The 21,337-nt window shown below is 36.3% G+C and overlaps 2 long non-coding RNA genes across 2 annotated transcripts; both read right to left on the bottom strand.

Moving 5' to 3' along the window:
* Positions 1–78: 78 nt before the first annotated feature.
* Positions 79–4,135, bottom strand: LOC134538639 (uncharacterized). Its single transcript, XR_010076182.1, has 2 exons — positions 4,060–4,135; positions 79–2,190 (listed from the first exon to the last, which is right to left on the bottom strand). It is a non-coding gene; the product is annotated as an uncharacterized LOC134538639 (long non-coding RNA).
* A 4,342-nt stretch (positions 4,136–8,477) lies between these two features.
* Positions 8,478–20,402, bottom strand: LOC134538638 (uncharacterized). The gene is made up of 3 exons (XR_010076181.1): positions 20,297–20,402; positions 9,136–9,230; positions 8,478–8,572 (listed from the first exon to the last, which is right to left on the bottom strand). It is a non-coding gene; the product is annotated as an uncharacterized LOC134538638 (long non-coding RNA).
* Positions 20,403–21,337: the final 935 nt, after the last annotated feature.

The following is a 21,337-nucleotide window of genomic DNA, read 5'->3' as shown; positions in this document are numbered from 1 at the left end:
TCAATTTATAACAGTTTATTTGCTCCAGCAATATACAAATTCATACAATTTGTTCAGCAATAAATGACAAGTATATCTCATGCAATAAGGACATTAAGTTGAACTAACAAATTATTACTTCAAACACAAAACTTTCACATGTTTATTTTTTCATTATCAATTAACATGTGAAAGTTTTGAGCATTAAGTAGGGCTGTACAAATCCTAGATTTTCAGTTCGGTTTGAATCTGATTCGAATCTATGGCAATATTTGAAATATGAATCTGATTCCAAACATTAAGCACAGAATAATTAAAATAATTGATTATTTTAGAAATAATGTATGTACTCTCTTTTCTAACTGACTCCTGGCAATTATTTATTACACTGAGATTGAAATGTTTATAATTATGTAAACTTAATTAATAATACTTTAAAATCTGAAAACCAAAACATATTTGATTCTCCAACTCAATTGTACGCCACAGGGAAAAATCTCCGTTTCACCAAACGAAAGCATTTTATTCTGCAATAAATAGCCAAGACATTTTTTTCTTGTAGATATGTAATTGTTTTTAGTTTATAGTGTGCTATACAACGAAATTCGTAATTATAGTCTAAACTCTGGAAATTCTTTTAATGTCGCTGTGTGAATTATTTAGTTTAAGTATCTTTCTTTGATACATCATATTATAAATACTTTACGTAATAGTAGCCTAATTTTATTTTTCACTGCTAGTATTTTTGAGCCGTATTAAATTTGTAACTTTTGTGAATATTCGTAATACTGTTAGAATCCATGTACGTCCGATTTCGGGTTCAGATAATTGTGGATTCAAACCATACCCGAAAATATCGGGTACTCACGCATCCCTAGCATTAAGTAATATTTTGTTAGGAGTTTCAACTTAATGTCCTTGGAAACTGCTTTATCAGTAATATCACATGATATACACTTACATCACATTTTACAACTTCATGATAATTATAGTAGAACCCTGTTACAATATTCCTGCTTATTTTTCCTTCTTCCATCATATTATGTAAGTCTCCGAAATGTTCCCCACAAGGACAATGTATTCATTACGTTTCACAAATGCAGCAGAATGGTTCATTTCCTGCTTGATTACTTTCCAAAATTCAAAAATAAAAAGTTTTAAAAACCTAACTATGCCTACAGAAAAGTTTACATTCATTTTTGTTTACAACCACTGTTTTCATAGATGGATATATCAAAAGTACAAAATGTTCTCACTCATGTGTGTTGGCACCCCTGCTTGGGGAAAAAAAGATTTCCGTGCCATTCCAGTGTTTTATCAGATGTACGTACTTATTTCCTACTTATGTTTTTTCTTCCTTTGTGCCCCCTTGAAAAGATTTGTAACAGGGTTCAATAGCGTAACATTTTACAGCTTGAAAAAAAAAATTTAGCAGAGTATCTGGTGAGAAAACTTGTAGCACAACAATAAATGCAAAAGATCCTAATTAATCAACATGAATGACAACATCATGAAATAATGAAGTTGATGTGTAAGACTTGGGCTTAAAAAACAGCCAGAACATAGGTTAACACTATCACATGTTTCAGCTTGTCACATGCAACATTTAAGTCCATTATAGGCTTGGCCATTGCTTCTTAGAAGAATACATAAGGATGAACTTAACACATCCACGGGTACATTCTTGTTTCATCAGTACTAGAGAGGCAAGATATAATGGCTTCATATTTATAGTTATGTCTATGTCACTTCGATTTTTTTGAATGTTTAACACATGTCACTACTATTACATATAACATTTCATTTATGAAAAAAAAAGTAACTTTGTTACAGGAGCTAACGAACCAAAATATTAACAGTGGATAAAGTCCAATTTAAATTTTACATTTTATCAGATTTTAATTACAATACTAATAGTGTGAATAAAAAAAAACCACATGCAATGATGAAAATTCCATTTTTTTCTCTGTAAGCATTTAGCCTCATTTGTTTGGTATCAAGTACATATAGTTTTAATTTCATTGCATTTTGTGTTTTATCACTATTCACCATATAATTTTGCCCCTCGTAGTACTCAACAACTACTCGTCCTACCAACGGAAGAACAGCTCATAACTTGCTTGGGACCAGTCAGTTGTACATAAAAACATTATATTCTCTTCACTGAACACGGGCTTGACACAGTTGGTTGATGGTAGGCACGCGGCCACTCTGCAACAACGAAAAAAAAAAAAATCATCAATACTAGTCAGTCTAAACGGTGCACATTGAAAATTATGATGAATAACAAACACTAATTTAAAATACCTACATGAAATATTTATCAGATAATTTGATTAAGTTTATTATAGTGCAAATATATACGAAATGATACAAAAATAATTGTTTTTTTATTTGTTTTTACACTGCATGTTAATTGTCTCTGGTAATTCAGTAAACTCCCTTGCTGTGGATTCAATTTAATATACAATAGGATGGCAACCATTAATTATTAAGATGCTCAGTTAAACAGAGTTTGCAACCACATCAGCATGCTACAAATCAAATTGACACAAACAGTGGTTGAAAGATTCATATTTGCAACAACTTTAATTATATTTAACAGACATGCAAGGCAAAAACGTGGCAAACCAAGTCATGGCCCGTTACTTTATCACTGAAAAATGCTGAAACAATCCTAGTCAAAATGTGATGCTATTCAGATATTAAAAATGTACTTGCTATAGTACGCATCACTCAAGGGTTTGATCTACCTAATTGGTAAGTCCAAGAACATAACCACAGTTTGCCGACCATATGGGCAACTTCGTGATTGGAACAAAAAAAAAAATTGGATTTTAAATGTTGCTGACGTCATCAAAGTAACAGAGATGAGATGAAATCCAAAAACTCTATGTGTCAAATGAGTAACTGCAGCTTGAATAGACTAAAAATTTGAGTTCATTATACAAGACAGTATTTTTCTTAAAACTTGATACACATATGACACGTGCAAAGAGCACCAAATCACATACCATTATTTTGCAAAAACTTCACTACATAATCTCATTTCTAAATTTTCACAATTTTCTAAAAATAAATTTAATGTACCTCACTACTCATTTAAAAAACGTATGACTACTTGAAATCAGAATTTCCTGTTAAAAAAATAAAATAATTTTTTATTCTCATTCAGAATTATCATTAAGGAAATTGCGAGAGTAAAATAATTTAAAAGGAGGATAAATGTTAACTTTTGTGTTTTTTTATTTTTAATGCACTAAACCACACAATTTTTTTAAAATTCAAGCTTCAAAAATATTTAATTTTCCAGTATTCAGCGAGGATAATTTTACAACACCTATTAGCTTTACAAAATATTCATCAGGTAGACGACACGTACAGACTTAATTATGATGCTCGTGGTACATAAAATTGCTCTTAATTTCTGCAACTACTAGACTGAAAAATAATCTAACGTGGACTCGACTTAACCCTACATTTAGTTACGGTCTCCTAGACGTGGGGAGAAATTAATAAAAAAATTAATCAGTAATTTAAATACTTTCACAATGAATTTAAGTATTGTTCAACTCACTGACCTAACCAACACAACAAACACTATATCTAATACCTTCTCTTCTTCCAATACCTATCTCTAAACCCTAAGCTGACCCACCATGAATACTCATAAAAGGACAAAAATTACTAAAATAAGGATTGTAAGGGCTGTATTGTATGAAATTATAATGTATAATGACCAGGAATAATAAAAATAACCATTAAAAAATGCATCAATGAAGATGCTCCAATATTACAATCATATAAAAAAACCCACAAACTTTGCTCAGTTCCAAACTGGGAGTTAAAACAGAAATTATATAAAGAATTTAATAAATTACATGTACATAAGCTGTTAAAAAAAAGTTAATTTCAAAATAAACATTCCTACAGTCGAAATGGTTAACACATGCAAAACAAAAAATTGTAATTCAAGTAAAACCCAATCAATGTCTGCCCCTTTAACAAACAGCAGTTTATAATGAGTTCAATGCAAGACAAATGCCAGAAATCAAACATTATTTGTTTATATCATCCTACCTGATTGGTGGATGTTTCCCTAGTATTTCTCGTGGGCATTCAACAGCCAACGGATTCTCAGGGTATTCTTGTTTCTGAAACCCCAATCACATGTCAACCCTCATCATATAAGTTACCATAATTACACACAAGCCATTATTAATTCACACAATTTTAGTTTCCATACTAAAGATACCTGCCAAGCCAGAATAATACCTAAAATCCCTTCATAAAATACTATTTAAAAAAGAAATTGCATTTTGCATTAAACTTAAGTCTCTGTCCCACATGCAATGTTATTTAATTTTTTTTTCCTTTCAACTTTTTATTTCTAAAGGACTTTTCCTATGAACTGATCATGATAGCTCTCTCTTGCAGTTTGTTTGGTCTAAAATTTTCTCAACAGATATTTACTAAATATTATCAAATAACAATTCTAAAAAAATTGCTTAAATGTTCAAACCATGACCACTTGAAATATATATTTTCAAGTCGAAAATAAAATTTAGTACACATCTGGTGAGAAAATCATTAAAAAGTAACATGGCATTTAAAAAAATCCAAATTACTATCATTAAAACATGTGGATTAAAATAATCCCAGTTATCCCTCAACAAACATGTGACAAGAATGAATCACCACACACAGCCCACAGAGTTTGTAAGACAAATCAGTACGATGAAGCACAACAAATTCTATGCAGCACATTGAAATAGCAATACTGTTTTTGGCATAAAAGTTGTCCTGCAAACACAAAAAACTTATTACTGTACCTAGTATGTATAAGCTGTTATTACCTATTTTGATTTATTTTATGACTTTTTGATAATTTTCAGCAAACTAAGGTTGGTAGACTATGAAAAAACATGATTTCAAGCAGGATCGAGATTTCAAATATTTGCTTATACTTGGAAAGCATAGTAATCAGTGCTTAGTTTACCCATGGCATTATTTCTTTTATCTGGTTTGCCTCCAGTACAATTTATGTATTTGAAAAGTACTTACAAAATCATAAACTAAAATATTAACACTATTCACACGTACTGGGAAAAGTCTGTTTACTGCTGGGTCAAGAGAGCAAGTACATTAGCATCTTTCCAGACATGAAAAAAAAAGTTACGTACAAGCTCACCGAGACTAAAATACTACTAGCTGATTGGAAGTTGGTCAGTCAAGATGTGCAATGTAAAAACTGCCCGGATAATTGAACAAAACTTTTTTTTGTGTGTTTGTCCAGTGTAAAAAAGAATTTAGATTTCAATAATCAAGTGAATTTACAAAAACTTAAGAATGTTTGTCCCATCCTCTATGACCTAAATTTGATTGATATTTTACATATGATATTTATTTATTTATAAAACTGCAACATGCACACAAACCATCCTAAGACTAGGAATGTGCACACAGATCCAACACAACCCTTCTAACATAAATGGTTAAAAAGATGTCATAAATAAAAAATAAAGACAACAACAATTAAAATAAACACTAAAACCACAAAATTGTTATATAGTAAATATATTTAATAAGTTTTATCATATGTGGAAAAAAAAAAGTCTAGTTCGAGCACAAAGTACTGGGAATTGATAAAGTGTGCTTGAAAGTTTTAAGGTAAGATATGTCTGACGAAACAAACTTTTAGACTCTTAGAGGAATTGGAGATGAGTGCAGACAGACTAACAGCTGTGGAAATGTAAAAGGTGTCGGTGCTCTTCGTGCCTTACCTCCGCTCCAGCTGCGGAGGTTACATGACGACCGGAGTAGTGCTCGTTCCGGCCGGCGGTGCTCCTCAGAGTAGCACAACCGGCTAGCAGGCGGTAGCGATGGCGTGGTCATCCGTACTGCAAGTGCATTGCACCTGTGCAGAGTCATTAACACACACCAATGGGGTGTTTGATTCCAGAGGGGGAAGGAGAAACAATAAAGGTTTTCCATGCCACGTTTACAACAAAAGCGACCATTTTTGTACTTTATTGTTTGGTTTTATCATTAAAAAGAATCATTGAATATTTTGTTCAACCGCTTCAGTGGGTTACTGAAGTGTCAAATTTCAGTTCTGAAACGCATAGTTAGGGACACATTTATATGGTGAATTAAGATAAAACCAAAATAACACGGAAAAGCAAGCCAAAACCCTGCATAACAGCAAAATGCAAGTTAATACACCGTGTAGCACCAAAATTCACGTTATACCATGCAATTAAGTATAATTGAACCAAAACTTAATTCAAATCATAAAAAAAAATGTAATCTTTTAATGTTTAAAATTCAAGTACTGTTATTTCCGGACAAATCTGTACCAAAATGGATGGATTAGATAAATTAACTTAATTTGTTTCATTGTTCATCTCTTATAGAATCACTTGGAAACCACTACTGCTCACTTATTTATTTTTATTGTTCAGAATGTATGTTTTAGGCCAATTTGTTAACAATATTTTTTTTTCTCGTAAAACTGCAGAATATAAATTTTATCACTACTTAGGTGGAATAAGTATTAAAAACAGCTATTATACACATAAAATAATCACACCGAAAATCTTCTGCTTCGAAAATTAAACTGGACTAAAAATAAAAACATAAAATCTTGTTTCTACGCATAGCGGACATGCAACAAACATTTTCAAAATGCCATGTAGAAAGAAAAAAAAGCATTTACTGAAAAATTTGAAATTTTTTCCTGCCATTCATTACTCTTGTCGCAATGAAAAAGTACGCTCAAAATCCTGCTGTCACGGACCACTTTGCAAAGAATTACGTGGGGCTTAGGGTTGAAAGTTGCGTTCGACAGCTACACGAGTAAAGATGGCACTTTTTTTGCCTAACAGTGCAAGATTCTTATACCGTCGACCTGGAAGCCTAAATAAGAGGACGGCGTGTGCACATACCTATTCTTTCAATACCACCAACCCAACAGATATTTTCAGGTACAATCATCCACAAAGGCATGCATAACAGGTGCAAGGTAGTATGCACAAAGTTAACTACAGACTCATTTCACCCAAAAAGCTTTTAAGTAGGCTAGTATATACAGTTTTATTCCCAACATTTTCTTTCAAAAATTGCTTGGGTCCCAACTGAATAATTTAACAGATAAACTGTTACTTCAAACAATTTCGAATCTAAGATCACATTAGGTATTCATAAATACCAAATTAATATTCTTCAAACAGAATTTTAACATATAGTGAAACTTTTTTCCCTCCACATTTCAAAGGTTTCTAAGAAAAATCGATTCAAACAATAACAAAATGAAAAAAATAAATAAATAAATATGGAACCATAATTGAGAGGTGTCAAAAAAAATTACTTCAATAAAAATTCAATAAAAATTTTACGTTTGAAATTAATTTCATTGATCCAACAGATTATACACAAAAAAAAAGTTGATAATAAAATTTTAAAATCATCACATATTACTTGTTACATATAAAAAAAAATATGTAAAATGTTGCAGAAAAAGAAAATCCAAAACTCTCTGCGAATCTCACCTTCATTTACTGTTAAGTATACTTTGGATTAGTACCACTTGGTGTATTTATCGGTGAAATGTAAATTTTAAAAAAAAATTATTCTATCTGAAATGTCGGATGTGCTGTCAAATTAAGTCACCAGTTATGAATATCAAACCATTCACGAACACGGAACATTTTTTTTTAAGCTCTCGTACCATCCCTGTAACTGGCAGGTCTCCCGCGAGTACTCGCGACAAGGGGGCGGACACGGGGGATAATCAGCCCTCGTGCGGGAGCACCTTCTCCGAGCTCTCCACGATAGAGGTGTAAAAGTAACGAAAAAAAGCGTACCCGTATGTATTCGTTACTATAACAATTAGTACTCATTACTATCGTATCGTTACGTTACTCGTTACTTCTGATACTGCATAACATGCTATGTTATGTTGCAGCAACGAATCGAGTCGTATTGCGTACGCGTACAGTATGACGTCGCTTAAATAATAATAAATAGAATATAAACAATTAACAATATTTGATAATTAACAGTTTTTGTTAACCAAGAAACAATTAAATCTCTTTAGAGTGGCTTTATAAAAAAAAAGAACAAAAAAAGTGAAAATACACAACAATAAAAAACAAAAACATATCATATTTTTAAATTGTAAAAAATACTTTCTTACGTTGTTTCTGTTCCAATCTCAAACTTTGTCTACACACTCAATACCTTTAATAAACAGCAAAAAAACTTGAGATGACGACTTTCCAAATTATACTTTACTTAATAAACAAACATTGTTCTTTGTAACGTAAATTCATTGAATATGCGCGCGCATGCGTGAAACATACGAAAAATGCGAGTAACGAGATGCAGCAGTGTGTAAGGTTTCGTTACTCGTTACTGGACGGCGCACCCGCTACTCAGTAACGAATACATACGGTTTGCTACAGCTCTACTCGACGACGAGCAGCACCTGGCCCGAGGAGGCGGTGATGGTGGAGGCATCCGTGGCAGAGAGCACGCACTCCACCCGGTGGCTCTCCCAGTCCTTGCGCTGGCACTCCGCGCAGTTGGCGCACTGCAACACACGGCGTCAACACCCACTCGCCCGCCCACCGTCCCGAGAGCACGCACGGAATAAACCAAGAAGTAATGAAACCAGCAGCACAGTCAAAGTAGTAATTACTAATAGATAGGCAGAGCCAAGATTTTATTGAGTAATAAAATTGCAAAATTTCATAATTTTAAAAAGTGGATTTCGTCTTCACCGTCATTAAAAATTAAACTTTTAAGGTACATACCAAGTAAAACTGCTACTGGAACTTACAGACGTGCTACTCAAGACTGGGGGCAGTAAAATCAACATCGTGCTAAATTAATTCGCGCAATCTGAAGACGTGTAAGGGATAGGTGTACTGCAAATCCCCTTTCTATGGAGAATCTTCCTCCCGCGGGGAAATACCCTTTTCTGTGGTTAAGTCTCAGTCAACATGAGTTCAACATGAGTGGCAGAAAGGTGGATGTTGTATGGCTTTCATTTGAACATGCTGAGAACCAAAATAACCAATGTAATAAAAAAATTGGTTTGAACCTAAACAAAAAAAAAAAACTGTTTTTTTTCCCCCCAACTCTGACTTGTACCTTTTTTGGTCGCTGAGCCATCAGAGGCAGGCTACAGTCCAACTGAGTCGATTGGGTCCACAACATGGACCGGGAGACCATCTCCGTAGACAGTCCTGCCAAAACACAACTACATGAGTACGACGCTTCCATGTATACGAGCCACACATCCCCATTAACTGCTCCTTGTAACAACCATCTAAATACTGGGACAAGACAATGCACAACAAATATACCACATACTACAATGGTCTCAAATTATGTCTACATCTTTTGCTGATTTTAGTTAGGGGCAGAAAAAAATCAGCATCTTGCCATAGATGCTGTTTTCTTTCTTCGCTAATTTACACTTCAGATTATAATTTTGCTAGTTTAAAACATAAATGCTGCTTGTTTCAGCTAAATTTTTAAAATTTCATTTTACTGCTACATATTTTTGACCGTTTACAAAATTATTGTACAAAATGTGTTATTTTTACACTTGGAAAGAAACAACCCAGTCATGCAGATTTAATCAACGGAATGGATTGGTGGGGGAAACGGGAGAACCCTGAGAAAACCCACAGACCACAGCATCGCTGGCCCTACCCTTGAAGTAATCTAACCTGGATCACCTAGGTGGCAGGCCTGGGGTCGAACCACTCAACCACTATGTTGACCTTGTACGTTTCTGTTCCGCGCAGCTCCTCCCTCCCTAGCTTCCACCCCTCCTGCCTCTCCTTATCGTCTGCAGGTAGGGGAGGGCCACTCCTCCCTCAAGGTCAACTTACACGAACGCACTTCACTCGCTTCGCGATGAGGCTGAAAGGTATTCGCACTAACAAAATATTTGTTGCGTTTGACGCAGCATTATGGGGGTCATTTGGTTGACGCAATAATGAAATCGACGTCCGATATCGGTAATCGAGGGGGAAAAGACTCCTGAAACGTATTTTGGAAACCCTCAAAATTATGATAACTACATATTCATTCCCACTTCTATATATCTAGATGAACATATTGATCATATGCACGGGCACATCTATAGAAGCATGCACTTAACTTTTCTAAATATATCCCATTAATGAAATGTCACTGTCACCGAAGAAAGTCTCATAGGAAATTGGAACCTCTGAGAAACAACTGCATGTCTATTTAGGGCATTGGACAGAAAAAAAAAACTATACATTACATGCACCCGGCAATCGCAAAGTGTCAATTAAATGTAAACAAAATTGACAACCAAGTTGAGTCGAAATGTTTGCTGTCAGGTATAAGTACACCATTCCCCATAATAAGTAATATTAATATATTAAGCCAATAGAACATTAATTCGCATAGGCTATGCAACCTGCATAGTTATCACATACAGCTGCAAAAGAACCATTAAAAAGAGTAATTAATATTTTGAATAACCATAAGAAATATTAACCTTACCTAGTCCGAGTCGAAATCAAAATCGAAGCTATATGCAGTATCTGTTCCACTTGAATTTTCATCAGATGATTGAAGGGTTACAATAATTTTGTCGATGTCCATGATTCGATCACTTCTGAAATATTCAGCTTCAACACCTTTAACATGTTCGCAGCACTTTTTCCACTGTTCGATGGAGTACGAAGCAAACAATTTCTCACATAGTTTTCTTTTTTCGTCCAACGAGTTACCTATTTCCTCAGAGACCTTCCTCTTGATGTCCCCCCCCCCCCCCCCCCCCCCCCCCCCCCCACTAGCTCGATCGGATTTAGATCCGGGTGGTAGGGGGGCAATCGAATCACGTCATGGCCATATTTGTTTATGATTTCATCTACCTTGAATATTTTTGGGGAAGGATGGTGTTTCACCAAACACAACAAATCTGATTTGTTCATGTCAGGAGAAAACTGGATGCTATTTTCCCTAAGCCAATCTTGAATGTCATGTTTAAGAGTAGCTAATGAAGGTTTTCTATTAGTTTGAACATTGTGGTAACTAGCTTTGTCTAAAACGATGACACTGTGCGTTGGCAAATTTGGTAGTAACTTTTGTTCTAGCCACAACGAAAAATTTGCATAGTTCATATCATCGTGATAGTCACCGGATTTTTGTTTTGATTTAAAAATCAATAACGCATTCTGGACAAAGCCTTGTTCGCCACCAGCATGCACAATTATCAATCGTTGCCCTTTACCGATAGATTATGTGACCTCCAGTTCAGTGCTGGATTGCCAGCAAGAACTTAAACTGCGAGTAGCGTGTAGATATGTTTCATCAATATATACTATATTCCGCCCTGCATTTCGGTACGCACGAATATCTTGTAAATATTTTCCTATCCATGCGGTAATTTCAGGTTTCTCTATCAAAAGTTTTCTTCCAGACTGACATGTTTTCCATCGAAAACCGAGACGTTTCAACAGTTTGCGCAAGTATTTTTTTTTTGCTGCAGTTCACAAATACCGTCATCTCGTAAGGACTTTGTCAAATTCTTTAATGTCGGCACTGTTTTTCTAACGGTATAAAATTAATGAATTTTCCTACGAATCGCACATTCGGAAAAGTCATCAACTTCAATTCTTTCGGTCTTTGTTCGTACCCGTGGGTGTGGAAAATGATAAACTACTTTTAATTTTACCTTCCGCAATGATACTTTTAATGGTTGATTGCGAAACACCTGTCGCCGCACTTGCCGATTCTGTGACGTTGTAATTTAATTTATATAAACGTTTATGGTCTTTTAAATGTGTTACAACATTGTAAACGATTTCCCTTGCCTGTCCACGTAATGGTGTACCGGCTGAAATGCGTGACTTAATTCCTGAAGTTGAAGCCATAACGCAAACAGTATCGTGTAAACCGACCTGCGAAGCACTATCTCGGGAGCTGCGTATCCAGGAAGCACAACCGTCAACTGATCCCCTCCACTCCACCGCTAGAATCACGTGACCGCTGCCTGACACTGGGGTCTGCGCACGTCGAAAACAAATTTGCTGGATTATAGCTCGCCTACTTACACATTAGTGGTGTAAAAGTAACGAAAAAAAGCGTACCCGTATGTATTCGTTACTATAACAATTAGTACTCGTTACTATCGTATCGTTACGTTACTCGTTACTTCCGATACCTCATAAACATGCTTATGTTATGTTACAGCAACGAATCGAGTCGTATTGCATACGCGTACAGTATGACGTCGCGTAAATAATAATAAATCGAATATAAACAATTAATAATATTTGATAATTATAAACAATTAATAATATTTGATAATTAACAGTTTTTGTTGAATTAATAAACAAACATCGTTCTTTATAACGTATGTTTTTAAATTCATCGAATAAGCGCGCGCATGCGTAAAATATACGAAAAATGCGAGTAACGAAATCCATTCGTGTGTAACGTTTCGTTACGCGGTACTAGATTGCGCACCCGTTACTCAGTACCGAATACATACGGTTTGCTACAGCTCTATTACACATAGCCTCTTCCGCTTTCCTGGTCATTTAATTCTGATAAAAAACATTGTTCCAGAAACCTCAAACGTCCATATACTTTTAGTCTCTGCCATGAATCATACGGACTAACATGAACATTACAGGTCCAAAATAAAGTGTGTCACCTCAGATTAGCTATGAAACGATCTTGCTGCGTGGAACAAGCAGTATTAACCAACACCACGCACTCCGCTGTAAGCCTGCCGTAGAGTCTGTCGTGAGCAACAATGAATGCGATAGAGTATTTGCTGTTTAATAAATCAAGACTCATATCTATAAATCCATTATGCTTTAAGTAAAAGTTTCTATTAATCCACTGTAATAGTATGATACTTGAAATTTACGCAGTTCAGTCCTCCGATATAATAAATATAGTTAAAAAAACTAAAGAAACATGCTTTTAAAGATTATCAAACTAAAAAGTAAAAAATAATTTTAAAATTTAATTTATGACAATAGTATATAAGCAATACTAGTATAAATGAGAAATAAGCTTGAGGCGCTTTGTGCCATATTTTTTGTATATTAAGCGCCCCATGCTTTTTTCTCATTTATACTAGTATTGCTTATATACTATTGTCATAAATTAAATTTTAAAATTATTTTTTCACTTTTTAGTTTGATAATCTTTAAAAGCATGTTTCTTTAGTGTTTTAAACTATATTTATTTTTAACTTTTTAGTTTGATATTCTTTAAAAGCATGTTTTTTTAGTTTTTTAAACTATATTTATTTTTAACTTTTTAGTTTGAAATTCTTTAAAAGAATTTTTTTTTTTTTAAGTTTTTTAAACTATATTTATGTATAATTATCATAGGGAAATGAGTTACCGACACTACCTGTTACCATCTGAGATAACTATTTGGAGTTGCAACGTCACAAAGAAATAGTAAAGTCTCTCCGATTCATTTACAGTTAGATGTATGGATATAATCTTAGAATTTACCAGGGGAAAAAAAAAAACATTTTTTTTTTCGGCGTGGCCGGGAGTAGAAGCCATGATTGCTGAATCCGAAAGCTGACGTCACAGAAGTTGCGCGCCTTAGACCACTCGGCTAACGAACGTAATAAAATTGGTGGGACATTTTATAGTAATGAGCCACTCACTCTTAGTCGAAAGAGTTACAGACGGACAGACAAACATACAGGTGAAGCTAATATAAAGCATGTAAAAAAAAAAATAAGTGCCAGCCACTCACAAATGAAAGCTATTATCAGTAGCGTAGCCAGGATTTGTGTATGGGGGGGTGGGGGGTTAAGAAACATGGTTCCCCCCGGAAAAATTTGGATTTTAACGTTTTTAAATTGTGCTGTTTGAGCAGTTTTCGGTACTTAACTTTAAATATTGTAATGGTAAAAATGTTATTAATTTTTTAATAAAAAATTGTTTGAGTGATGAAGAAAGAAATTAATTAAAGATATTTTAATCAATCCAAGTGCCTTGTCCACGTCCACTCAAAATCATAAATCATGTTCGAAGCTCGACAATACAGAAAAAAAAAAGGATAAAAATGGCTGGGTTTCGGCAGAACTGGCCTATTTTTCGAAACAATAAGCTTTAGTTTGAAGAGTTACCCAGACACCACCTGCTTATAATTACCGCGCTGGTTAAATACAATATTTGTAAGATATTTGAAAACTTGGGACCCGTCACTGCGTCACAACCTTATAGCTTCTGCTCGCGACAGGGGTAGGGGAAGGGAAGGATAATCGGTAGGGCTCGCTTACTCTTCCCCTCCAGTGCAGTGGCCGGTGATAGCAGTAAGACACCCAGGCTTTTAGCTAACCTACTTTCAGATAAGAAAAAAATAGTGGGCCCGGGGGGGGGGGGGGGGGGGGGGGGGGGGGGGTTAGAACACCCCAAACCCCCCCCCCCTGGCTCCGCCCCTGGCTATTATGCAGCTTAAAGTTATAGCCTCACTGTGTCACGAATCAACAAGCAAAAAAAAAAAAAACGGCCCTCCGTTCAAGAACATATTATTTTAGATCGTCCACCTTAGGTGTTGAACGTAACTTCAGTTAAATAGGCTGCCAAACGTCTCATTCGGTAGATGCAGCTGGGCCATGCTGCCAAGTCTAATGCCGCATCAAGTAGCAGTTTAGTAGCAACTTGTTCAATGTTCCCGTGTTTTTCCATCTCCAACGGGAAACAAGGAACATGACTGATTTTGTTTCGTAACATTTCTGAACAGTTCCAGGAACAATTCATAAACAAATTTGAGCTGTTCAGGAACATCGGGAACATTGTTCTGAAAAATTTGTTTAGTCTGGACTAGGCTTAACCCCTGTCGCGACAGCAGCCGTGTCGCAGCGACAATCGCAGCGGCCACGGAACAAAGCAACCAGGGCGCGCCATAGATAATGTACACAACCGTACCAACACAACCTACGTAGCGTTACAAAACTTGAACCGACACACAATTGCGGAAGGCAGAACCAATAACTAACAGTAATAAAGATTACAAACACAAAAAAAAATATTTATTGCAAAATAAATATAAAATAATTTGAGGTGGGACCACTCGTCTCAACACCTCCTAAGACAACGCAATTTGATCTCACAACGTAACTTTGGCCTCAAGTCTAGTTTTTTTAAAGTTATACTTATTTAGGGGGGTGGGGGGTGTTTATAAAAAAAAACTGGAGTGAATTTTTACAATGCGCGCGCACCATGCAACTAAATTTTCAAAGGATTAAAAAAAAAGCTACAAACAAAAAAATCCCTTTCGGCACAGCCTACAGCCATAGGTAGATTTAGAATTACCTATTTATTCTGGAAACATTTTGGAGACTTCTGGAACATATATAATGTTCTCCACTATTACAAAATAATCGATTGAATATTTGCTCGTTCTCCATGCATAGAAAATAATACGAATATTTTTAAATATGCCGCCGTCCGGGTTCTCGTGTTCGAGACCGGGCGTGTATCCTAGCGGGAAATTGGCTCTTATTATAATTGTGTTCCGGGAGGGCGCCAGGTTAACTCGGCGTCTAACCAAATTCGGGTTTCGTGGGTGCGTTGCCCCTGCGTGGCCTGCTAGGACCGTCGACGAAGTTCGTGGCTGGAGGGGTCCCTAGCTGGTATCACATCACATGCCCTGTGCAGCATAATACACTGATTCCTAGCTGGGGTAGGGAGACTCAATACAAGAACGAACACGAACTCGAGATTTATACTGTCGATGACACGTCGCGCACGGAGTGTGCGAAGTGGTCGTTTAATCAGCTGGACAATTACACTTACATTACACTTGCACGGCGCACAAGGAATTACCCTACAAAAAAATACACTTGGTTAAAAAATAGTGCTCTGACGCACTATTTCTAGTTTAAGCCCTCACGCCAGCCGAGGTTAGAAGGAGGGGGGGGGGGGGGGGGGTTGATTGGAGACGGCCAATCCCGAAAGTTACTAACTTGGCGGCGTCCGTGATCACCTGTGTGAGTCGCGGCCCGCAGTTAAATTAGACGAAAAGTTTTTACACGTAGCTGTCGGCGCCCGTGCACTCGGCATTTAAGTAAAAGTTCGTAGGTAGTGGAGTCGGCACGTTCCGTAAGATGAACAACCACCGCGTGATGGCTCGTGCGGGGAGTTTAAAGTTAAGCGGTCGGGTTAGGCCCTGCACCGTAAAAGAACCGGGGACGCACGGGCAGTTTACGTAAAGAGAAATAAAATAGGTTTAGGTCGATGACTTATAATTACCAGAAATACTGCTCAGTGTAGAACAAAGGATGATGGCTCCCCGTTGAACGCACGTCCGCCCCGGTCCGCGAGTCGCTCTGTACTGGCGTCTGGCCTTGGCGCGAGGGAAGGTCTCAGCGTTCTCTCGCGCCAATGCTGCTAAAGTTCCGTTATTCGGAATTTATTTTAATAATAATAAGCTGAGAGCAGCTCTAAATTCATACATTAATTATTCTTAATTAATATGATTGGCAGATGGTCTTTAATAATATTACGGTTAATTGATTTGTGTAAATTTAAGTTTCAATGTTCAGAGACTGTTCATCGCTTGCTGACTGCTCCAGTGGCTAGTTACACATAAAAAACGGGGAGGTAATACTTACGTTAACACAACACTATAATTAATTAAGGCTGAAGGCCGCAACGGAGACACTCACAAACTTATTATGGCAAGTTCACACATGAGTGACTCGGGCACTTCTGCATCGCACTTTCTCTGGGCGGGGGTTTTAATTAATAGTGGAGTTACTATTAATTTAGGTTTAATTGTTAATGAACTGGGGTCGAGGTGTTTGATTAATTAGACACGGCCCTTGGTTCTATCTTGTCATCAGGGGCTCGCCTGAGTCGGGTGGGCCATGGCTAGGGGTGCGTTCCGTTAGCGGGGTCGGATACTGGCGGGTGCAGGTCGGGCTTCAGGTGGCCTTCGGCTGGACGACGTCAACTATGTATCCAGCATTGAATAGCTTAGAACGAATTTCATATTATATGCCAACTAAAGTAATTTAATTTGTTTTACCTTCAAACGTTAATTTGCATCCTTGCACTATTAACGTGACAATCAAATTATGTACTAAGAAATTTCGAATTTATTTTTCAATTCCAAACGCATGTATTTACGGCGATAATACGTTTAATCAAAATATATGATAGTAAATATATTTAAAAAAAGTAATGACTTTTATTTTACTTTCGAACCTTATTGCAGTAATGTTTGGGTTAAAAAAAAATTTATTTTAATAATAGTTTTAATGGATTCGATAGTGTACCGGGTAAGGAAGTTTTATTTTCTCATTCCAACCCCAGGTTTCTCAACCCCTTGTAATAATTTTTTTAATGGTCAAAAATTGTTTCCAACAATGTTTTTGAAAGAATTATAAGATTTACAAACAAGTTTAACGGATTTGATAGTGAGCATATTAAAGGAGTTAGGAATTTTTCTGTATTTCAACCTCTGTTATTTTCCACCCATTGCAATAATGGTCGGTCATATAAAAAATAATATCAGACAAAAATTGTAGATCATATTTTTAGGTTTTACAACAAAAAGGAATGGATTTAATAGTGTATAAGGTACGGATTTAATTAATTTTTTTTTATTTCCATCCCATTTTTTTTTTAATCTTTGCAGCAATGGATTGTATCAAAAAAATGTTTCAGAAAAAAGGTTTGGATAAAAATTATAAGATTTACAAACGATCATTAAGGGAATTATATTATTTTTTATTCCCAACCCTTGTTTCTTCAACCCCTTGCAGTTATCGTTGGTCGTATCAAAAACTTATTCAGACAAGAGATTTTGGTATTACACCAAGTTATACGTTTTGGGTAGATACGGTACTAATAAACATACGGATATCACTACTAACCACGATTGTACCAGTTTGCGAAATTCAAACCCTAAGGTTCGTAAAATGTATAGGCGTATTTTTAAATTAAAATTTAGAAAACACTTAAATTCAATTTTAAAAAAAGTTATAAAATATTTTTAAAAAATTTCATCTACAATTACAAATTACTTATTTGAGTTTATTAAAATTCGCTGCCGAAGCAGCTACGTCGACTATCGAGTAATTCCATTTGCAGAGGGAAATTTCTAACTGTATAGTGAAATGGTGGGGGGGGGGGGGGGGGGGGGGGAGACCCCGGCTTTGGCCCATCTTGTTAAAATTCACGAAACTGTTAATAATACTCTATAAAAGTTTACCTTTGGCTTATGTGAACTTTGTTTCACGCCATCCGCCACAGTTTTGCAGCACCATGGTAATATTTCCGTTTCAATTCACGAAATTACTCCCGCTAAATGTCGTACACCGAGAGCCAAGATGTTGCTCAACATTAAAAACTTTGGCAAATGTTTGTACGAAAGCCCCTCCCGAGAACCTTTCGTGGAGCCTCCCCTGTCAACTCGTGTACGTAGCTCACGCAACTGTCGTTCATTTGCGTGAGAGATCATGTCTCTCACGCACCTTGACACCCGCGAACAAAGCTCGACTGCGGTGGACTTGAAAAACTAATCAAATAATTACGTCTCTTCGACCTCTGTGTCATTCAGTATGGTTCAGAGGCTGAGTAGAGATGCAACGCATTGGTGGGAGGGGTGAGACGGGAACATCCCGAAAAACCATGGTCCACGGTTTTTCTCCATACTAAATGTCGGTCCCTCAGAAGATTGTACTCTTTTCACCCTAACAAATGAAAAATTTGCCGTTCTTGAACTCAGCTCCAGAAAAAAATTTCAAACACGATACCCGGATAGGATTCACTTTATAAAAACAAAACAAAAATTATAATTGACTAACTGCACAACCAGGGCCGGCGCGTCCATATAGGCGAACTAGGCAACCCGCCTAGGGCGCCAAGTAGCTGGGGGCGGCGCAGCACGACACATGACAGCTGATACAATATGTTTAACGATTATTGAAACTAGATTAAAATGGATTTTTGTAACAGTTTGGAATGATTATATTGATATAAGTAATTATTTAAAGTCCACGGCGACCTGTTTCTGATTTGTAATAAGTAAAAAAGAAAAAAAAACACAAGCCTGCTTACATTTGATTGTTGACAAAATCTTAGGCTTTCGTGATGTATTTTGAGGCAAGGAAAATTTTTTTTGGGGTATCCGGCCGGGGGGGTGAAGGGGGGGGGGGGAGGCATTAAGGTTTTCCGCCTAGGGCACCAATTTACCTTGCACCGGCCCTGTGCACAACTATCAATATTACTGAAAAAGGTATCGCCTAAAGGTGGTGAAGCAGAGCTGTAAATAAAACAATGAGTGGTTATAGGGCGTAGGATTACAAAACGTTTCTGAAAGGATTTTTTTTTCTTCAAATAAATAAAAGTCATAGACGCGATAATAATACACAGCATGGTTTTGACCGTTTCTTTACAAAAAAAAACTATGCCCTTAGAAATTAAAATACCGGGCACATGCATGCAGAACCTGCCAAATGCACACAGCACGCAATAACCTAAAATGACTAGCACCAAAACCCGCAATATTGCCAATTAAGCTGCAAAAACGTTAATCGTACTTCAATCTACAAATTGCAGCAGGAATCGACAAAAGCTCCAAACAAAAACTGTCGTCCCGCATTCCTTAAACGAAAATGTGCCTACAAGTGCTTTAAACTATTTTACAAAAATATTTTGCGAAAGAAATAGTCACTTAAAATGTATTTTTGTGCTCAAAAAATGATCGTGACTGGAAAATTCAGAAAGGATTACGGCTAAATAAAACATCACATAACACTTTAAAATACCGTTATAAAACATTGAGAACGTACTCAAAACTGCAGTATTAAAAATTCGATGAAATATTTTAGTTTACTTGGTGCGCAATCAAGGTATGTACGCAAGTTACTGTAAAACACGGCTGAAAATCGTTCTGTCCGGTTTAAACACAATGCATTTCTTGCCTTCACGTTCTGAAAGTTCGCGTAAACTTTTGAATACTCCTAACGTAATGACGTAGCGTGACAGTTACTCGTACGATGGCAGATTCGTGTAGGTACTCAATTCGACCAAGCCCAATCAAATAGGACACCCCAATATACTGTGCCAGTTAATTTTGCAACCACAATGCTAGGTATGTAAATTCTGCATACACATGAAGTGACGAAAACAAATTCATAAATTTGGACCTGTAGTTGACGAAAAATTACATGTTGCAAATAAAAATTGCATCCCAGTACTTGGTTCCTGCCTCGAGTATAGCTGACAAAGCCGACGACTCAATAAAATTAAATTGAAGTTAAGTTTATTACCTTGTTGGTCGAAGAACTGCCATCGGTGTTGCGTTTCCTATATGAAACGAAAACGTTTCGTTTTCACAAATCGGTTGCCCCAGTGCGATTCTTCAGCCGCATAGCCTAGTTGACGCTTCAGCACACTTTCACCTTCTGGAAAATAGTCACGTCCGAGCATAAAGCAAAGAGGATAAAAAGTAGCGATTCAGTGCTATAACCATGGAGTGCTATAACTAACGCCCTGATTTTCTTTGGAAATCAGTACCTGTTAGGGATGGGAAATATAGTTCTTTGGAACGAACTAGTTCGTTCGGAACTAGTCACTTCAAAGACTAGTTCTTTAGGAACCGTTCTATTGAACTACATCGGTCGCGGACTGTATCGCGGTTTCCAATGTTTAAACAAAATATTCCATACATTGCACCAACACAATCGTTACAGACTTTTTGTTTTATGGGCATTTCTTTTTCTATAAATAAAAGAGGCACACAGTAATCCGATGCTTGTAAACAATATCTCCCATTACAAATGAGCGACTATCATATTGTTTTTCTTTCACACACTTCTTACATTTTTGAATGTGTATTAATTTATTTTCTGCAAGTAAAGTGCTTATTTTCACATGTTTTCTCATCTGTGACAACCTAAGCTGATTTTTTTCGTATTAGGTAAGTTTTATTATGTTTCTTTAAATTTTAGTGTAGTTTTGTAATGTGTGGTCTATGTGTAATGAAAGTTTAATTTTAGGTTATATAGGCTATCTGAAATTTAACGTAATTACACTTATTTACGTGACACGTTTTTTAATGTCAATATGTAATGTAAATGTCTAAAGAATATTAGATAAAAATTAAGAGTTCACGATAGTCAAACGATACTATCTATGTCTTTGAACTAGCTAGTTCAGTGTGTATATGTACTCCCTTTCTCTTCGGTCTTCGTAGTTCAGATCAGTACTTGGAACGTCTCTGCTTGGAACTGACTAGACTTGTGTAGTTCGCGATCGAACTAGTTCGGAAGAGCGCTCCCACAGACGAACTACGCGAACTAGTTCCCAGA

Source organism: Bacillus rossius, chromosome 13, assembly GCF_032445375.1.
Source record: "Bacillus rossius redtenbacheri isolate Brsri chromosome 13, Brsri_v3, whole genome shotgun sequence".
NCBI lineage: Eukaryota > Metazoa > Arthropoda > Insecta > Phasmatodea > Bacillidae > Bacillus > Bacillus rossius.
Note: the sequence above shows the minus strand (reverse complement) of the source record. Positions and strands in the feature narration are given on the sequence as shown.